Below are 18,076 nucleotides of genomic sequence, written 5' to 3'. Positions count from 1 at the left end.
CCCTACCTGCACAGGTGTGCTGGCTACTCAAATGATCCAATTAAGGAGGCCATTTAGTCAGCAGCAGCAGAAGTCCTGTGCCTGGACGCTCCAACAGCGGCCAGACACAAGCAGAAGCAGAAGCAGCAGAAGCAGCAGCAGCACCACCTTTTGTTTTTTGGCTGCAGCAGCAGCAAGGCCCACAGGGCTGGCTAGCTGGCTAGCCAGCAAGCAGGTAGCAATGAAAGTAGGAATCTTTCTTTTTAACCCTGTAAGGGGGTGGTGCACTGTACCCGAAGATACTGCCATATCGGGTCAATGCATAGGGCGACGGAAGCAAGCTTCGAAATCGGCCCCCGTTCTCAAAAATCCATTTAATATATGGTCCCCAGATAGGGGACGTATCAGATATTAAACTGATAAGAACAACTTTTTTTTTTTTTTTTCCTCAGTTACAGACTATTGTTTGAACGATCATCAGGTCTCCTACCAGGACTCGTCACTTAAAACAATGTCTGAAAAAACATCATGCGGAAAGACAAAAAAAAGGGAACCGAGGGTCAAGAACTTAAAACCAAAAGGTGAAAGCTGAAGGAAAACAAAAACATTTAAAAAACAAAACATAAACTGGTCAGACTTACAGTTTCCACCATTGGGTATATTTCCAGATCTTTTCAGCATTGTCTTCTCCCATTCTCTTCTTATCTAATAAATATGCAATAAAAAGTCTTCCGAGCAACAACCTCCTACATTCACTTGGAGATATGGAAACATTTTTAAAAACAAGCAAATTCCTGGAGTCCCATAAAACTTCTTTAAAAACAGAAAAAATTATCCAAGTAACACGTGCATCATTCTTCATGTTAAAGTCCTGACCGATAAAAATTTTCTCAAAAGTAAAATCATTAAAACCCATAAGTGCAATAAAAAATCTTGTTAAAAGCCTAAAAACTTCCTTGGCATAAATACAGTCCCACCACAAATGTACAATATCTTCTTTACCTCCACAACCCTCTCTTGGACACTGTTCACTCACTCTTATTCCTCTTCCTCTTAAAAACACTCAAGTTGGGAGGCAACCATGGTAAGACATCCATACCACATCTTTTTGTCTATTTGATAAACCAAAGGAATTAAAAAGGCTCCAAATCTTAACTGACTGTGCAATATTACAGAATGGTACTTCATTAAATTTTTCACTCTTTCTCAACTCATATTCTATTTTCTTCTTTTCAGGTTTCCCCAAGGAGCTCAAATTAAACTGATCATTGAAAGACCGAAGAACCACATAAAAGGTAGGTATAATCAGCGCCATTGGTTTCCTCAGATCCCTCTCACACCAGCCCCACTTAGAAAACAACCATCCTGCTAAATATTTACACATATCAGCTGTTTTACTATTGCACTGGATCGTCTTGAAAATTAAAAGAAAATAGTGTAACTTTAAAAACAAATCAATATTTGGAAAGTCATATCCACCATTCTTTACAGTACTCATTACCTTCTCTCTTTTCATTTTTTCCATTTTGGATCCCCAAAAGAAAACAAAAAGTCTTCTTGTTGTCTTCCTCATCCAAAGCTTACCAGGTGGAAAAACCATCGCAGTATATAAAAGTAAAGGTAAAATCACAGTCTTAATAACAAGTACTTTCCCTTTAAGGGATAAACTCCTCAATTTCCAAAAATTCAATTTCTTTTCAATTTTACTGTCCAGCTTGTTGTAAGTCTCTGTCCCTTTAAGATTCTTTTCAAAAATGACCCCTAAAACTTCCACATTCTCCTTTATCTCTACTCCATCCACCAACACATCTTCGCATTTCCCAAAATTCACCAAATGACATTTGCCCCAGTTTACACACATTCCGGCCACACAGCAAAAAATTTGAATATGCAAATTCACTCTATTCAAATCTGCTTTTGAAGTACATGTAAACACAACATCATCCATGTAGCTTAAAACCTTAAGATCACTCCCACCACTGCCAGGTATAAAAACTCCTTTAACACATTTGTCTTTCTGAACATTCTTTAACAAGGCCTCTATTACACAGATGAAAAGGATTGGGGAGAGTGGGCAACCCTGCCGAACCCCTGATAAAATCTTAAAAGCAGGACCAACATGGCCATTCATTAAAACTTGTCCAGTAACACCATTATATAACCCTTTAATAACATGTAATAACTTCATTGGGATCCCCATATGTTTTAGGGCCATAAACATAAATTTGTGTGCGACTTTATCATAGGCCTTCTCGAAATCCACTGACTCGACAAAAAGAGGCACCTTATTAAAATTACAATAATAAATAACATCCCTTAAAATCAATAAATTATCAGTAATTCTTCTCCCGGGTACAGCACATACTTGGTAATTATCTACTATATGGCCAATAATATTCCTAAGCCTGTTTGCAACAATTTTAGCAATAATTTTATAGTCACTGTTTAACAATGAAATTGGTCTCCAATTTTTTATATCACGTTCGTCACCTTTCTTATGTATTAGTGTGATAATTCCCTTCTTCATTGAATCAGCTAAAATCCCAAACTTAAAAACATATTGCACAACCCGAGTAAAAACATCTTTTAAAAGAGGCCAAAATACAACATAAAACTCAGCTGGAAGGCCGTCACTACCAGGGGTTTTACCTTTTGCCATTCCATTCAGCGCCATTCTAATTTCATTTTCACTAACATCTTCCACCAAAAAAACTTTCTCCTCATCTGGAATTTGATCCTCTAAAATGTTACAGTAGTCTTCCATTTCATTAATAGCAGCTTTACTTTCATTACTAAAAAGTGTTTCATAAAATTTACAAACCTCCTCCTCCATCTCCCTACCAACCACCTCACCACTTGAGGTTAAAACCGACTTAAAGACCCCCTTTGGCTTAAAACACTTTTTAAAAAAATATCGACTACATTGTTCATTCTCCTCCAAATGTTGCACCTTAGCCCTGTAAACAATATTCCTTCCTCTTTCCTTCAACCTTGTCTTCATCTCTTCCTTAATTTCACAAATTTCAGCATCCACCTCTAGACCAGCGTTCTTAAACTTAAAGAGAGTCTCCAACTGTGAAACTAAAGTCTCATCTCTCCGCCTCTTCTCCTGTGCTCTCTTAATGCAAACAGACTTAAAATAACCAGCAAAGTTCACTTTAGCCCAATCCCACCAGTCTAAAATATTTTTAAAACAGTCTTGTTTAGCAGCACAGGATAAAAATATATTTTTAAAACCTGCCATTACCTCCTCTTCTTCAAGTAAACTCACATTCAACTTCCAGAGTCCCCTACCAAAGGCAATGGACTCTGAGATGCTTATTTCAGCAGATAAAATTTTATGATCTGAGAAAATCGACATCATCTGATTACACCGGGCCACCTTCATCCCTTCAGACACAAAAATATAATCTATTCGGGATTTACAGTGACCACTATCCGATACATATGTATATCTATCATCAGTGTCAATCATCAGTCCAGCATCTATATAGTGTAAGTCTTGTACTAATTGATTTAAAGCATTAGAGGTAATGTCAGTTCGGACTTCAGCAGCACTCTCACGGTCATTAACAGTACGGATACAGTTAAAATCACCAGCCACTATAGTACTTTCCCGACCAGGGATAAAAAACTTCAAGGACTCTAAAAAAACCAACCGCTCTTTCTTCTCTGCTGGGGCATATACGTTAAAAACTCTAATCCTCTGGTCTAAAAACTCAAAGTTTAAAACCATGCAACGGCCTGGTATTAAAATCTGGCAATTTAAAACTTTGATATTGTTATTTTTGATTAAAAAACCAACTCCTTCATTCTTGTTATCCGTACTAGTTGACCAAAAAGATTGTCCCATCCTCCACTCATCAGCATAAGGTGCAGATTTAATTGCACACTCCTGTAAACATATTATATCAGCTCTCACATTCTCCAACACCTCAAAAATAGCAGCTCTTCTTACTTCTGATCCAATACTCCTGACATTAAGGGTTGTTAAGATAAGAGTCATAATAACTAAAATGAATAAAATCAAAACTTTAATATCCATCATAGTTAAAAATTACTGCTCTGACTCTCAACTTTCCTTAAAACATTTTCATAACAATCAGGCGACCCTGGATCAGAGTCCCTGTCCATTTCAACTCCTCTTCCAACCACTGGGTCCTCTTGATCCCCAGTCCAACTTCCTTTTTTACTTCTTTTACTTTCCACCCCCACCTCATCCTCCTCATCACTGCTGACAAATCTCTGAGCAGGTGTAAGGGACTTCTCAGATGACTGCACATTTTCTTGGAATTCCATTCCCTCCTCCTCCCCCACAACAGGGTCTGGACATTCCACATCACCACTCATGCTTCCACAAGGAAAAACATCTCCATACACAGTTTCAATCTTCTTGACCTCCACCCCCTTTGCACATGTTATTTCACTTGTGGAGACCACTTTCTTATACTCCTGTTCAACCACCACACTTGTCTCCACAAAAGCCTCTTTAATCACATCCACCTGAGCAACATCATTTTTAACAATCGTACCACCTGCGCTCCTCCCGACTTCACATTCCCCCTCCACATTAGATTTTTCACCTCCATCCACACCTCCATCCACACCTGTGGCTTCTGAAAAAGACCTCCTTCCCATTCCCTGTTCATTGCTCTGTCCACCTTTACTTCCAGCCGCATCAGCATAACTCCTTCTCTTGTACCATAAGTGACATCCTCTTGCCAAATGGGAATTACTCCCACAAATATCACAAGTCTTTTCCTCAACGCAAAAACTTGTTTCATGCCCAGTCTTGCCACAGTTCCTACAAACAACACCCTTCACAGGACATGCGTCCTGCACGTGGCCATATGCTTGACATTTGCGGCAAAACTGAAGCTGCCCCTCATAAAAAAAAAAACCACGCTCTCCTCCAATGGAAAAAACTTGAGGAATACTCTTAATTCCCTCCTCCATAGACTCATCCTTCTTGAACTTCACAACATATTTCCTTTTACAGTTAAAAAAACCATGTCTGTTCTTTAGTTTTCCAAAAAACTTCACTTCTTCACAATAACGATAAAGAAAATTTGTTACCATTGAGTCTGTAACTTTGGGATTGTACATATGTACGATGACCACTTTCTCTGTACTCAGAAACAAAGGCTCTACTTTAACTTTCCTCATAATATCCGGCTCATTCTTTCTCTTCATTCCTTCCAGGTCCTTGTAGACCCTCTGACAAATCTCGGAATTAACAAATGTAACATCATAAATACCCTGTCTAGGGAAATCTTGCATTGCAAATACATCTGTTACCTTTAGGTACTGGAGCCTGCGTAGAATCTCCAGCACAATCTGGTCCAGGCCAACCGTTCCCCGATGTTCCGTTGGGACGAAAATCCTGACCGTGTCTTCCATTCCGCGAATCCTCTCTCCTCCACTCATTTTTGCAGGCGATGAAACCCACTATCGCAACTCCGAAATAACCCAGGGCCCCCCGCAAAGAGGGCCCCGATCACCACCCCCTTCAACTCCTAACCCGCCCGGTAAACCGCACGGGATCGAAGCCAAAAGGCCGAGAAACGATAACCGTGAAAGGTGCCCTTCATGGGCACTATCACTGCTTGCTGTCAGGGAGGCTGCCAGACAATTTTCCATGCACACTCTGGGCTGGGGGGCAGTCAACCACCAGTACACACAGCAGAACCTAAACCCATACCATTATTGCTAAGCAGCAAGACAGGGGCCCATTGCACTCCCACGGGGCCTTTTTAAATGCAATCCATAACCCGGATTTGCCAGGAACCCTTCTTACTCCTCCTACTTGCATGTGACACTGGGCTTAGGATCTGCATAGGAAACACACACACAAGCACACACCTACCTTTGTTGCCTGCAGATGCCTCCTTGGCTGTCCCCAAACGGTATCAAACCAACACCCACGGGAAGCTGTAAGCATAGAGGACATGCCTGCACCCCATTGGACTTACCTGTGTGGGTTAAACCCGGGTTATTTGACAACCTATGGCGGTGATGGTTCTGCTCAGGCAGAGCAGTGCTGATGCTCCTCATAAAGCTGTCGCTGCTGTGAAGGTTCTAGGTGACATCACAAATCCCTATGGTTACATACACAACAAAGCTGGGTTGTTGTTGTTTACACTCTGCAAGGCCTGTGGAAGTGAGTGACATCATAGCACTGTAGTTCTGAGGGTTCTAGATGGATGCAACAATCTCCTGTTGCTTCTATGAAGGCCATAATAGACGACATCACCAAACAGCTCCATAGTCACATACACAGCAAAGGAGAGATGTTGTTTACACCTAGTGATGTCAGTGGTATTGAGTGACATCACAGCACAGTGCTAAGGCTCCTGGGCCTGGACACAGCAGCGGCTGCAATATCTCAACGGAGAATACGTTTATATATATGTGTGTGTGTGCGCGTATATATATATATATATATATATATATATATATATATATATATTTCTCCGCCGAAATCACTTTTAAACCCATTTCCACCTTTTTTTCCCTTCTCTTCCTCTTACTTTTTTTTCACGTTTTTTTACGTTTTTCTCCTTTTCGCCTCTTTTCTGGGCGTATTATTCTTCTTTTTCTTCTTTTTTTTCGTCTAATGCATACCCCATCAGTGCAGCAATGCTTATTCAATACCGCCAGCAGATGGAGACACTGGGGGATAATTTTCTAAGGATTTATACTGATTTTTCCTGTCTGAATTTGTCGCACAGAAAGTTGCAGGCCAAATATGTGTGACATTTCTGTGACTTTAGCTTCTAGAGCATTTTTACAACATTATACATAGGTGCTGAATACATAAAAAGCGACTGTTCAGCGACAGACAAGTCGCATCGGCTGAAAGTAGGCCAGAATGTCAGTCCATGTTGGAGCAGGTTTAGATACAGTCTAAAGTATAGATCTCAAAGTCTGTGCACAGAATTTAGCAAGGGCCTCGCACCTTCTGATGCATCAGGTAGGTGCACAATAGCATAGCCTAACCCTCTGTACTTTGGTCTATATTGATGCGGGACATAGACAGCCAGCTGATGACCAATCCATTAGTGCAATGGATGGCTGGAAGCATTTGTCTTTGCCTTTGCAATACCACAGAAGCAATGCATGGTCAATGTACAGCAATGACACACCTGTGTGAACAGCCAGGAGACCCCCCCCCCCCCCATGTTATGTTACATAGTTACATAGTTAGTACGGTCGAAAAAAGACATATGTCCATCAAGTTCAACCAGGGAATTAAGGGGTAGGGGTGTGGCGCGATATTGGGGAAGGGATGAGATTTTATATTTCTTCATAAGCATTAATCTTATTTTGTCAATTAGGAACATTCAGCACCCACCCGCTATCAAGGCAGCTGCCTATCATGTCATGCCCTACCTGCACAGGTGTGCTGGCTACTCAAATGATCCAATTAAGGAGGCCATTTAGTCAGCAGCAGCAGAAGTCCTGTGCCTGGACGCTCCAACAGCGGCCAGACACAAGCAGAAGCAGAAGCAGCAGAAGCAGCAGCAGCACCACCTTTTGTTTTTTGGCTGCAGCAGCAGCAAGGCCCACAGGGCTGGCTAGCTGGCTAGCCAGCAAGCAGGTAGCAATGAAAGTAGGAATCTTTCTTTTTAACCCTGTAAGGGGGTGGTGCACTGTACCCGAAGATACTGCCATATCGGGTCAATGCATAGGGCGACGGAAGCAAGCTTCGAAATCGGCCCCCGTTCTCAAAAATCCATTTAATATATGGTCCCCAGATAGGGGACGTATCAGATATTAAACTGATAAGAACAGATACTACACTTGATCTTAGCCAAAAGGCCGAGAAGCGATAACCGTGAAAGGGGCGGGCCCAACAAGGTGCCCTTCATGGGCACTATCACTGCTTGCTGTCAGGGAGGCTGCCAGACAATTTTCCATGCACACTCTGGGCTGGGGGGCAGTCAACCACCAGTACACACAGCAGAACCTAAATGCATACCATTATTGCTAAGCAGCAAGACAGTGGCCCATTGCACTCCCACGGGGCCTTTTTAAATGCAATCCATAACCCGGATTTGCCAGGAACCCTTCTAACTCCTCCTACTTGCATGTGACACTGGGCTTAGGATCTGCATAGGAAACACACACACAAGCACACACCTACCTTTGTTGCCTGCAGATGCCTCCTTGGCTGTCCCCAAACGGTATCAAACCAACACCCACGGGAAGCTGTAAGCATAGAGGACATGCCTGCACCCCATTGGACTTACCTGTGTGGGTTAAACCCGGGTTATTTGACAACCTATGGCGGTGATGGTTCTGCTCAGGCAGAGCAGTGCTGATGCTCCTCATAAAGCTGTCGCTGCTGTGAAGGTTCTAGGTGACATCACAAATCCCTATGGTTACATACACAACAAAGCTGGGTTGTTGTTGTTTACACTCTGCAAGGCCTGTGGAAGTGAGTGACATCATAGCACTGTAGTTCTGAGGGTTCTAGATGGATGCAACAATCTCCTGTTGCTTCTATGAAGGCCATAATAGACGACATCACCAAACAGCTCCATAGTCACATACACAGCAAAGGAGAGATGTTGTTTACACCTAGTGATGTCAGTGGTATTGAGTGACATCACAGCACAGTGCTAAGGCTCCTGGGCCTGGACACAGCAGCGGCTGCAATATCTCAACGGAGAATACGTTTATATATATGTGTGTGTGTGCGCGTATATATATATATATATATATATATATATATATATATATATTTCTCCGCCGAAATCACTTTGAAACCCATTTCCACCTTTTTTTCCCTTCTCTTCCTCTTACTTTTTTTTCACGTTTTTTTACGTTTTTCTCCTTTTCGCCTCTTTTCTGGGCGTATTATTCTTCTTTTTCTTCTTTTTTTTCGTCTAATGCATACCCCATCAGTGCAGCAATGCTTATTCAATACCGCCAGCAGATGGAGACACTGGGGGATAATTTTCTAAGGATTTATACTGATTTTTCCTGTCTGAATTTGTCGCACAGAAAGTTGCAGGCCAAATATGTGTGACATTTCTGCGACTTTAGCTTCTAGAGCATTTTTACAACATTATACATAGGTGCTGAATACATAAAAAGCGACTGTTCAGCGACAGACAAGTCGCATCGGCTGAAAGTAGGCCAGAATGTCAGTCCATGTTGGAGCAGGTTTAGATACAGTCTAAAGTATAGATCTCAAAGTCTGTGCACAGAATTTAGCAAGGGCCTCGCACCTTCTGATGCATCAGGTAGGTGCACAATAGCATAGCCTAACCCTCTGTACTTTGGTCTATATTGATGCGGGACATAGACAGCCAGCTGATGACCAATCCATTAGTGCAATGGATGGCTGGAAGCATTTGTCTTTGCCTTTGCAATACCACAGAAGCAATGCATGGTCAATGTACAGCAATGACACACCTGTGTGAACAGCCAGGAGACCCCCCCCCCCCCCCCATGTTATGTTACATAGTTACATAGTTAGTACGGTCGAAAAAAGACATATGTCCATCAAGTTCAACCAGGGAATTAAGGGGTAGGGGTGTGGCGCGATATTGGGGAAGGGATGAGATTTTATATTTCTTCATAAGCATTAATCTTATTTTGTCAATTAGGAACATTCAGCACCCACCCGCTATCAAGGCAGCTGCCTATCATGTCATGCCCTACCTGCACAGGTGTGCTGGCTACTCAAATGATCCAATTAAGGAGGCCATTTAGTCAGCAGCAGCAGAAGTCCTGTGCCTGGACGCTCCAACAGCGGCCAGACACAAGCAGAAGCAGAAGCAGCAGAAGCAGCAGCAGCAGCACCACCTTTTGTTTTTTGGCTGCAGCAGCAGCAAGGCCCACAGGGCTGGCTAGCTGGCTAGCCAGCAAGCAGGTAGCAATGAAAGTAGGAATCTTTCTTTTTAACCCTGTAAGGGGGTGGTGCACTGTACCCGAAGATACTGCCATATCGGGTCAATGCATAGGGCGACGGAAGCAAGCTTCGAAATCGGCCCCCGTTCTCAAAAATCCATTTAATATATGGTCCCCAGATAGGGGACGTATCAGATATTAAACTGATAAGAACAGATTTTTTTTTTTTTTTTTTTATTGAAAAGGAAATATACAATACATAACCAAGTAAATCATTCAAAAAATTACATATTCATCTGAAAACACATGAATAACACATATTTGACATATACAATATATACAGGAAGCATGTCTTTACATGTACATATAACAAAAAGCTTTCCCTTCATGACTTTCCCTCAGAAAAAATAAATTGCAGCGGATTCTGTCCCTCCAACTGTCCCTTCATATCAGGATATAATCTGTAAGAAAAGAAAAAGAAAGACAAATAAGAATACACTCATAACCAGTGCTTCCATTTTTTGTGTTTCCAGATCCCCTCTGCATCATCAGAACCATAGTTTTTCCTATCACATAATACGTAAAGGTAAATTTTACCACGGATCATGCCCAGACACTCCTTCATACTTACTTCAGTTTGATTGAAAATCCTAATATTCCTTACATCCCACAGAACCTCTTTTACACAATTTACTATGAACCATAACACTCTTGCCTTCTCTCTCTCCACTGCACACAAACCAAACATCATCATATTAAAGGATAAGATTTCAATTCCAGTAACATTTTTAATTAGACCAGACATTCTTCTCCACACAGACTTCGCATAACCACACTCCCAAAACACATGTACATAATTCTCACATCCACCGCAACCATCCCTGGGACACACTTCACTGTCTACCAATCTCCTTCTCCTCTGAAATTCCCTTGTTGGCAGACACCCATGAGCTAACATCCAAGACAAGTCCTTTTGTTTATTTGTCAGTTCCTTGTGACTGACATTTTTCCACACTACCTTACAATCCTTCTCAGACAGACCTCCCACACATTCCACTGTTTCTCTCTGCTCCAACACTTTCATCACCTTCTTACTATCATTCCATTCAGTCACACATTCCAGATTATTTTTCCTGACACACCGCCCTATTCTCTGATAGAACCAAGGAACCTCAAAACTTACAGGTACCCTTAAGTCCCTTTCCATTAGCTTATATTTCAACAACACATTACCAGCCAAATACCTTACCATGCACCCAAACACACATTCCTTCTTACTTACAGCGAGACAAAAACTGACATACTTCACAGCCAGGAACACTTCCACATTCATCATTCCTTTCCCACCATGCATTCTGCTTTTCACCACCTTCCCACGACTCAATTTCTCCATCCTTGAATTCCATAAGAAAACAAAGATCTGCCTGATAATTCTTGCCAGACACCTATCCGGTGGAGGAAACACATAATTAACATAAAGCAAAATAGGAATTATAACAGCTTTAATAACCAGAATCCTTCCCTCAATCGATAAAGTCCTTAAAGACCAGAAGTTTATTTTATTCCCCACCCTCCCCAAAACCCTCTCCCAACTTTCTTTCCCATACAAATCATTATCAAACACCACCCCAAGCACTTCCACACCACCCTCTCTCACAGGCCACTCGCACAACCCACTCTCTCCCCACCCCTCAAAAAATTTACAACCACTCTTCCCAACATTAAGCTTAAACCCACTCATTAAACAGAAACACTCAATCAATAACTTAGCACGCCTTACCCCTGCCATTGACTTACATACAACAGTAACATCATCCATGTAACCAATCACTCGCATATCCTTCCCATGACTACCAGGTATTTCTATACCCCGCATCACCTTATCTCTCCTAATCATCCCCAACAAAGGCTCAATCATACAAATAAAAAGAATTGGCGACAGGGGACACCCCTGCCGCACTCCAGATTTTATACTCACCTCCCTACTCAGAAAACCATTGACCTGAATCTTACTATAAATGTCCCTATACAAACATTCAATCCACTTCACCATTCTGTCCGGCACATTCATCCTCCTCAAAACCCTAAACAATAAATCATGCACCACCCTATCATACGCTTTTTCAAAATCCACCGTAACAACAGCCACACCTTGCTTCCTAGTTTTACAGTCCCACAATACATCCCTCAGACCTAACAGACATTCAGAAATCCTACGGTCAGGCACTGCACACATTTGCTCCTCACCTACCATACAATCAATCACATCCTTTAACCTATTCGCAATAACTTTAGCAATAATTTTGTAATCACAATTCAAGAGCGCTATAGGCCTCCAATTTTTAAGATCCCTCTTATCCCCTTTTTTAAACAATAACACAGTCACACTCTCACTCATACTTTTAGATAACTTCCCTCTCCTAAGTACTTCCTTACACACCTCCCATACATAATCCCCTAACATATCCCAAAACACAAGATAAAATTCCACAGGCAATCCATCACTCCCTGCCACCTTTCCTTTCTTCATCCCATTCACAGCATCCTCCACCTCACTCTTCCTCACATCCTCTTCCATAAAGAACCCATCAATTTCATCCAAACGCTTATCCACATATCCCAAACATTCCTCCTCTAGAGTCACGTCCCGCTCCTTCTCCGTGAATAAATCAGAATAAAACTTCCACACTTCCTCTAACACCTCATCCTTACCAAAGACCTCTACCCCATCATTCTTAAAAACACTCATCATCTCAGTTTTTTTACTGAATGCCTTTTTAAAGAAAAATTTGCTACATTTCTCATCCTTCTCTTTCACTTCAACCCTAGCCTGTGCAATAATCTTCCTTCCATTCCTCTCCAGACACTCATTCACACTTCCACGAGCTTCCTCAATCTCCTTCTCAACACTCATCCCCAAACGCCTCAATTCATACAAATACTCTAACCTTCTTTGCCATCTCTCATACTCTTCTCTATCTTTCCTCCCTTTCTCACACCCTTTTTTAATAAAAAACCTTTTAGTCTCTAACTTCACCCACTCCCACCACTCAACCACACTATAAAATGCATCCTTCCTCAACACCCATCCATCAAAACGCTCCCTATATTCTTGTAATACACATTCATTATCCAATAAAGACACATTCAACTTCCAAACACCCTTTCCATACTCACTTACACCACCACCTTTTACCACACACTCAATCCAGGCATGATCCGTGAACGGTAACCTCCTCCGTCTGAAATTAGAAACAGACATTAGTTTTGAGACAAAAATGAAATCAATACGCGAACTTGTATTGTTAGAAAAATATGTATAACCGATAGTACCATCATTATGGGCAACAAAGGAATCCTTTAACCCAAATAAATTTACAATCTCTTTAAGCTGCTTACTAGTACTGTCTAAACCAGACCCACCACCCACCGTAGTACTACTCCTATCCCCCTCTGTTATTATACAATTGAAATCCCCTATAAGGAACACATCATCCCTCCCACTCAAAAAGAAATATAATTTCTCAAACACCTCCCCTCTTTCCTTCCTCCCAGTTGGAGCATAAACATTAATTACTTTATATGTGAAACCCCTGAAAATAAAATGCACTAATAATACCCTACCCGGAACAATATGGACAACTTTTTTAACAACAAACTCATTACTTTTGAACAAAATCCCCACCCCCGAATTACGTTCCATTGAACCAGACCATACCGATTGCCCATAAGGCCAGGAGATATTTGGCTCCCCATCCAAGCAGCACTCCTGGAGACCTAAAACATCAAAAGAATATCCAGAAAGTAAATCAAAAATGGCGGATCTCCTTTCTAAAGATCTAATACTGCGGACATTTAGAGAACCAATTGTTAAACTCATTCAAACATTTGAAGGAAAAAAAGGAAATACAAAATCAAGCATTATCAAAAGGAGGCCTAGCCTTTCCCCGACCTCTACCCTTATTTTTTGCCTCCCCTTCCTTAAACTTAAGAGTCTTTGTCAATTTTTTGACCTGACATTCCTCCAAATAACCTGTGCCCAGGGAGGATAAAGAGGAGTCAGAATCAATCTGACATGACGACCCTCCACCTGCCTCCTCCCTTCCCGGGCTAGGAAAGTCCTCAATCCTTTGACTCTGAGGAGTCGGACAGTCATCCTCCGATTCTTCCACCGGCATCTTTCTCTTCAAGGATTCTTTGTCCACAGTCATCTCCTCTGGGGGATCAGAGGCCTCCGAAACAGATGCCTCCGAAACAGACTCCGCCTTCTCCCCCTCTGCCACCAAAGCATCCGGAACAGACCTAGAAATGGAAGGAAAAACAGGGGCAGACTCTGCTTCACTGGTCAGCACGCTAACCTCTGCATCGCCTGCCCTGGCAGCATTGGAGTCCTCAGGAACTGTCCCACCTCGAAGAGCCATTGCATATGATCGGGGTGCCCCGGACTGGTAAGTGGGGCAACTCCTAGCCAGGTGATCCGAAGAACCACAGAAATGACACTTGCGTTTCTCGGGACAGTCTGCAGTGCGGTGATCAGGCTTGTGGCAGTTCCTGCAAACTTGCCCGGTTGTACAGTTCTCTCTGGTATGACCAAAGCAAAAACAGTCCCGGCAAAAACTTGGCATCCCCGGGTAGTGCAGAAACCCCCTGTTGTTCCCTATCGCAAAGTTCTGCGGGGGGTGACAAAAACCTTCAGCACCACCCTCGGGGGCAGGCCTAAACTCCACCCAAAAACGTCTCATGCCTGTGAAAGTCCCCAGGATGTTATTTTTCCTCTCCGCACCAGAAACAGACACACAATACCTTCTTAGAAAGGTCTGGATCTCCTCATCCCGCACAAAAGGGTTGTACATATGCACTACCACTGGAATTTTCTTAGGCCGAGCCTCGCAGGAAATGAATCGGATCCCTTGTAGGTCAGGGTGAGAAGCATTCTCCTTACTCCGGTAGAGACAGGTACGGAGATCATCCAGGTTGTAGAAGGTCACGTCAAAGAATCCTTGGCTGGGAAAGACCTGGACACAGAAGATGGAAGCATGCGGCATCCTCAGCACTCCCTCCACGACCTTCTGCTGGACATGCAAAATCCCGTAGGCACTCCTCTTTTCCTCCTCGATAAACAGCCGTACTGTATTAGGAGCGTTCGGCGCATTAGCCATCCTCTCCGGCAGACCCGTCCTCCGATGATCACCTTCCCGTTATCCTGGGACTAAGCCCTCTCCCCAATAGCAGCAGGTGGGTGAAGCCCAGGCAATAAACCTGGGCGATCCCACAAGGCCGAGGAGAGGGGTACCCGAATACCTTAGGGCAAGACACTTGATCTTAGCCAAAAGGCCGAGAAGCGATAACCGTGAAAGGGGCGGGCCCAACAAGGTGCCCTTCATGGGCACTATCACTGCTTGCTGTCAGGGAGGCTGCCAGACAATTTTCCATGCACACTCTGGGCTGGGGGGCAGTCAACCACCAGTACACACAGCAGAACCTAAACCCATACCATTATTGCTAAGCAGCAAGACAGGGGCCCATTGCACTCCCACGGGGCCTTTTTAAATGCAATCCATAACCCGGATTTGCCAGGAACCCTTCTTACTCCTCCTACTTGCATGTGACACTGGGCTTAGGATCTGCATAGGAAACACACACACAAGCACACACCTACCTTTGTTGCCTGCAGATGCCTCCTTGGCTGTCCCCAAACGGTATCAAACCAACACCAACGGGAAGCTGTAAGCATAGAGGACATGCCTGCACCCCATTGGACTTACCTGTGTGGGTTAAACCCGGGTTATTTGACAACCTATGGCGGTGATGGTTCTGCTCAGGCAGAGCAGTGCTGATGCTCCTCATAAAGCTGTCGCTGCTGTGAAGGTTCTAGGTGACATCACAAATCCCTATGGTTACATACACAACAAAGCTGGGTTGTTGTTGTTTACACTCTGCAAGGCCTGTGGAAGTGAGTGACATCATAGCACTGTAGTTCTGAGGGTTCTAGATGGATGCAACAATCTCCTGTTGCTTCTATGAAGGCCATAATAGACGACATCACCAAACAGCTCCATAGTCACATACACAGCAAAGGAGAGATGTTGTTTACACCTAGTGATGTCAGTGGTATTGAGTGACATCACAGCACAGTGCTAAGGCTCCTGGGCCTGGACACAGCAGCGGCTGCAATATCTCAACGGAGAATACGTTTATATATATGTGTGTGTGTGCGCGTATATATATATATATATATATATATATATATATATATATATATATATTTCTCCGCCGAAATCACTTTGAAACCCATTTCCACCTTTTTTTCCCTTCTCTTCCTCTTACTTTTTTTTCACGTTTTTTTACGTTTTTCTCCTTTTCGCCTCTTTTCTGGGCGTATTATTCTTCTTTTTCTTCTTTTTTTTCGTCTAATGCATACCCCATCAGTGCAGCAATGCTTATTCAATACCGCCAGCAGATGGAGACACTGGGGGATAATTTTCTAAGGATTTATACTGATTTTTCCTGTCTGAATTTGTCGCACAGAAAGTTGCAGGCCAAATATGTGTGACATTTCTGCGACTTTAGCTTCTAGAGCATTTTTACAACATTATACATAGGTGCTGAATACATAAAAAGCGACTGTTCAGCTACAGACAAGTCGCATCGGCTGAAAGTAGGCCAGAATGTCAGTCCATGTTGGAGCAGGTTTAGATACAGTCTAAAGTATAGATCTCAAAGTCTGTGCACAGAATTTAGCAAGGGCCTCGCACCTTCTGATGCATCAGGTAGGTGCACAATAGCATAGCCTAACCCTCTGTACTTTGGTCTATATTGATGCGGGACATAGACAGCCAGCTGATGACCAATCCATTAGTGCAATGGATGGCTGGAAGCATTTGTCTTTGCCTTTGCAATACCACAGAAGCAATGCATGGTCAATGTACAGCAATGACACACCTGTGTGAACAGCCAGGAGACCCCCCCCCCCCCCATGTTATGTTACATAGTTACATAGTTAGTACGGTCGAAAAAAGACATATGTCCATCAAGTTCAACCAGGGAATTAAGGGGTAGGGGTGTGGCGCGATATTGGGGAAGGGATGAGATTTTATATTTCTTCATAAGCATTAATCTTATTTTGTCAATTAGGAACATTCAGCACCCACCCGCTATCAAGGCAGCTGCCTATCATGTCATGCCCTACCTGCACAGGTGTGCTGGCTACTCAAATGATCCAATTAAGGAGGCCATTTAGTCAGCAGCAGCAGAAGTCCTGTGCCTGGACGCTCCAACAGCGGCCAGACACAAGCAGAAGCAGAAGCAGCAGAAGCAGCAGCAGCACCACCTTTTGTTTTTTGGCTGCAGCAGCAGCAAGGCCCACAGGGCTGGCTAGCTGGCTAGCCAGCAAGCAGGTAGCAATGAAAGTAGGAATCTTTCTTTTTAACCCTGTAAGGGGGTGGTGCACTGTACCCGAAGATACTGCCATATCGGGTCAATGCATAGGGCGACGGAAGCAAGCTTCGAAATCGGCCCCCGTTCTCAAAAATCCATTTAATATATGGTCCCCAGATAGGGGACGTATCAGATATTAAACTGATAAGAACAGATACTACACTTGATCTTAGCCAAAAGGCCGAGAAGCGATAACCGTGAAAGGGGCGGGCCCAACAAGGTGCCCTTCATGGGCACTATCACTGCTTGCTGTCAGGGAGGCTGCCAGACAATTTTCCATGCACACTCTGGGCTGGGGGGCAGTCAACCACCAGTACACACAGCAGAACCTAAACCCATACCATTATTGCTAAGCAGCAAGACAGGGGCCCATTGCACTCCCACGGGGCCTTTTTAAATGCAATCCATAACCCGGATTTGCCAGGAACCCTTCTAACTCCTCCTACTTGCATGTGACACTGGGCTTAGGATCTGCATAGGAAACACACACACAAGCACACACCTACCTTTGTTGCCTGCAGATGCCTCCTTGGCTGTCCCCAAACGGTATCAAACCAACACCCACGGGAAGCTGTAAGCATAGAGGACATGCCTGCACCCCATTGGACTTACCTGTGTGGGTTAAACCCGGGTTATTTGACAACCTATGGCGGTGATGGTTCTGCTCAGGCAGAGCAGTGCTGATGCTCCTCATAAAGCTGTCGCTGCTGTGAAGGTTCTAGGTGACATCACAAATCCCTATGGTTACATACACAACAAAGCTGGGTTGTTGTTGTTTACACTCTGCAAGGCCTGTGGA

The 18,076-nt window shown here is 43.3% G+C and overlaps 4 non-coding genes across 4 annotated transcripts; all 4 read right to left on the bottom strand.

Annotated features, from left to right (window-relative positions):
• Nucleotides 1-256: 256 nt before the first annotated feature.
• On the bottom strand, nucleotides 257-442 carry LOC130320826 (U2 spliceosomal RNA). The gene has a single exon (XR_008866666.1). It is a non-coding gene; the product is annotated as a U2 spliceosomal RNA (small nuclear RNA).
• Nucleotides 443-7,621: 7,179 nt separating this feature from the next.
• On the bottom strand, nucleotides 7,622-7,812 carry LOC130320782 (U2 spliceosomal RNA). Its single transcript, XR_008866630.1, has one exon. It is a non-coding gene; the product is annotated as a U2 spliceosomal RNA (small nuclear RNA).
• A 2,092-nt stretch (nucleotides 7,813-9,904) lies between these two features.
• Nucleotides 9,905-10,089, bottom strand: LOC130320811 (U2 spliceosomal RNA). Its single transcript, XR_008866656.1, has one exon. It is a non-coding gene; the product is annotated as a U2 spliceosomal RNA (small nuclear RNA).
• A 7,190-nt stretch (nucleotides 10,090-17,279) lies between these two features.
• On the bottom strand, nucleotides 17,280-17,470 carry LOC130320780 (U2 spliceosomal RNA). Its single transcript, XR_008866629.1, has one exon. It is a non-coding gene; the product is annotated as a U2 spliceosomal RNA (small nuclear RNA).
• Nucleotides 17,471-18,076: the final 606 nt, after the last annotated feature.

This window comes from Hyla sarda, unplaced genomic scaffold, assembly GCF_029499605.1.
Source record: "Hyla sarda isolate aHylSar1 unplaced genomic scaffold, aHylSar1.hap1 scaffold_222, whole genome shotgun sequence".
In the NCBI taxonomy this organism is placed as follows: domain Eukaryota; kingdom Metazoa; phylum Chordata; class Amphibia; order Anura; family Hylidae; genus Hyla; species Hyla sarda.
The sequence above is the reverse complement of the archived record's forward strand: the minus strand, read 5'-3'. Positions and strand labels throughout refer to the sequence as shown.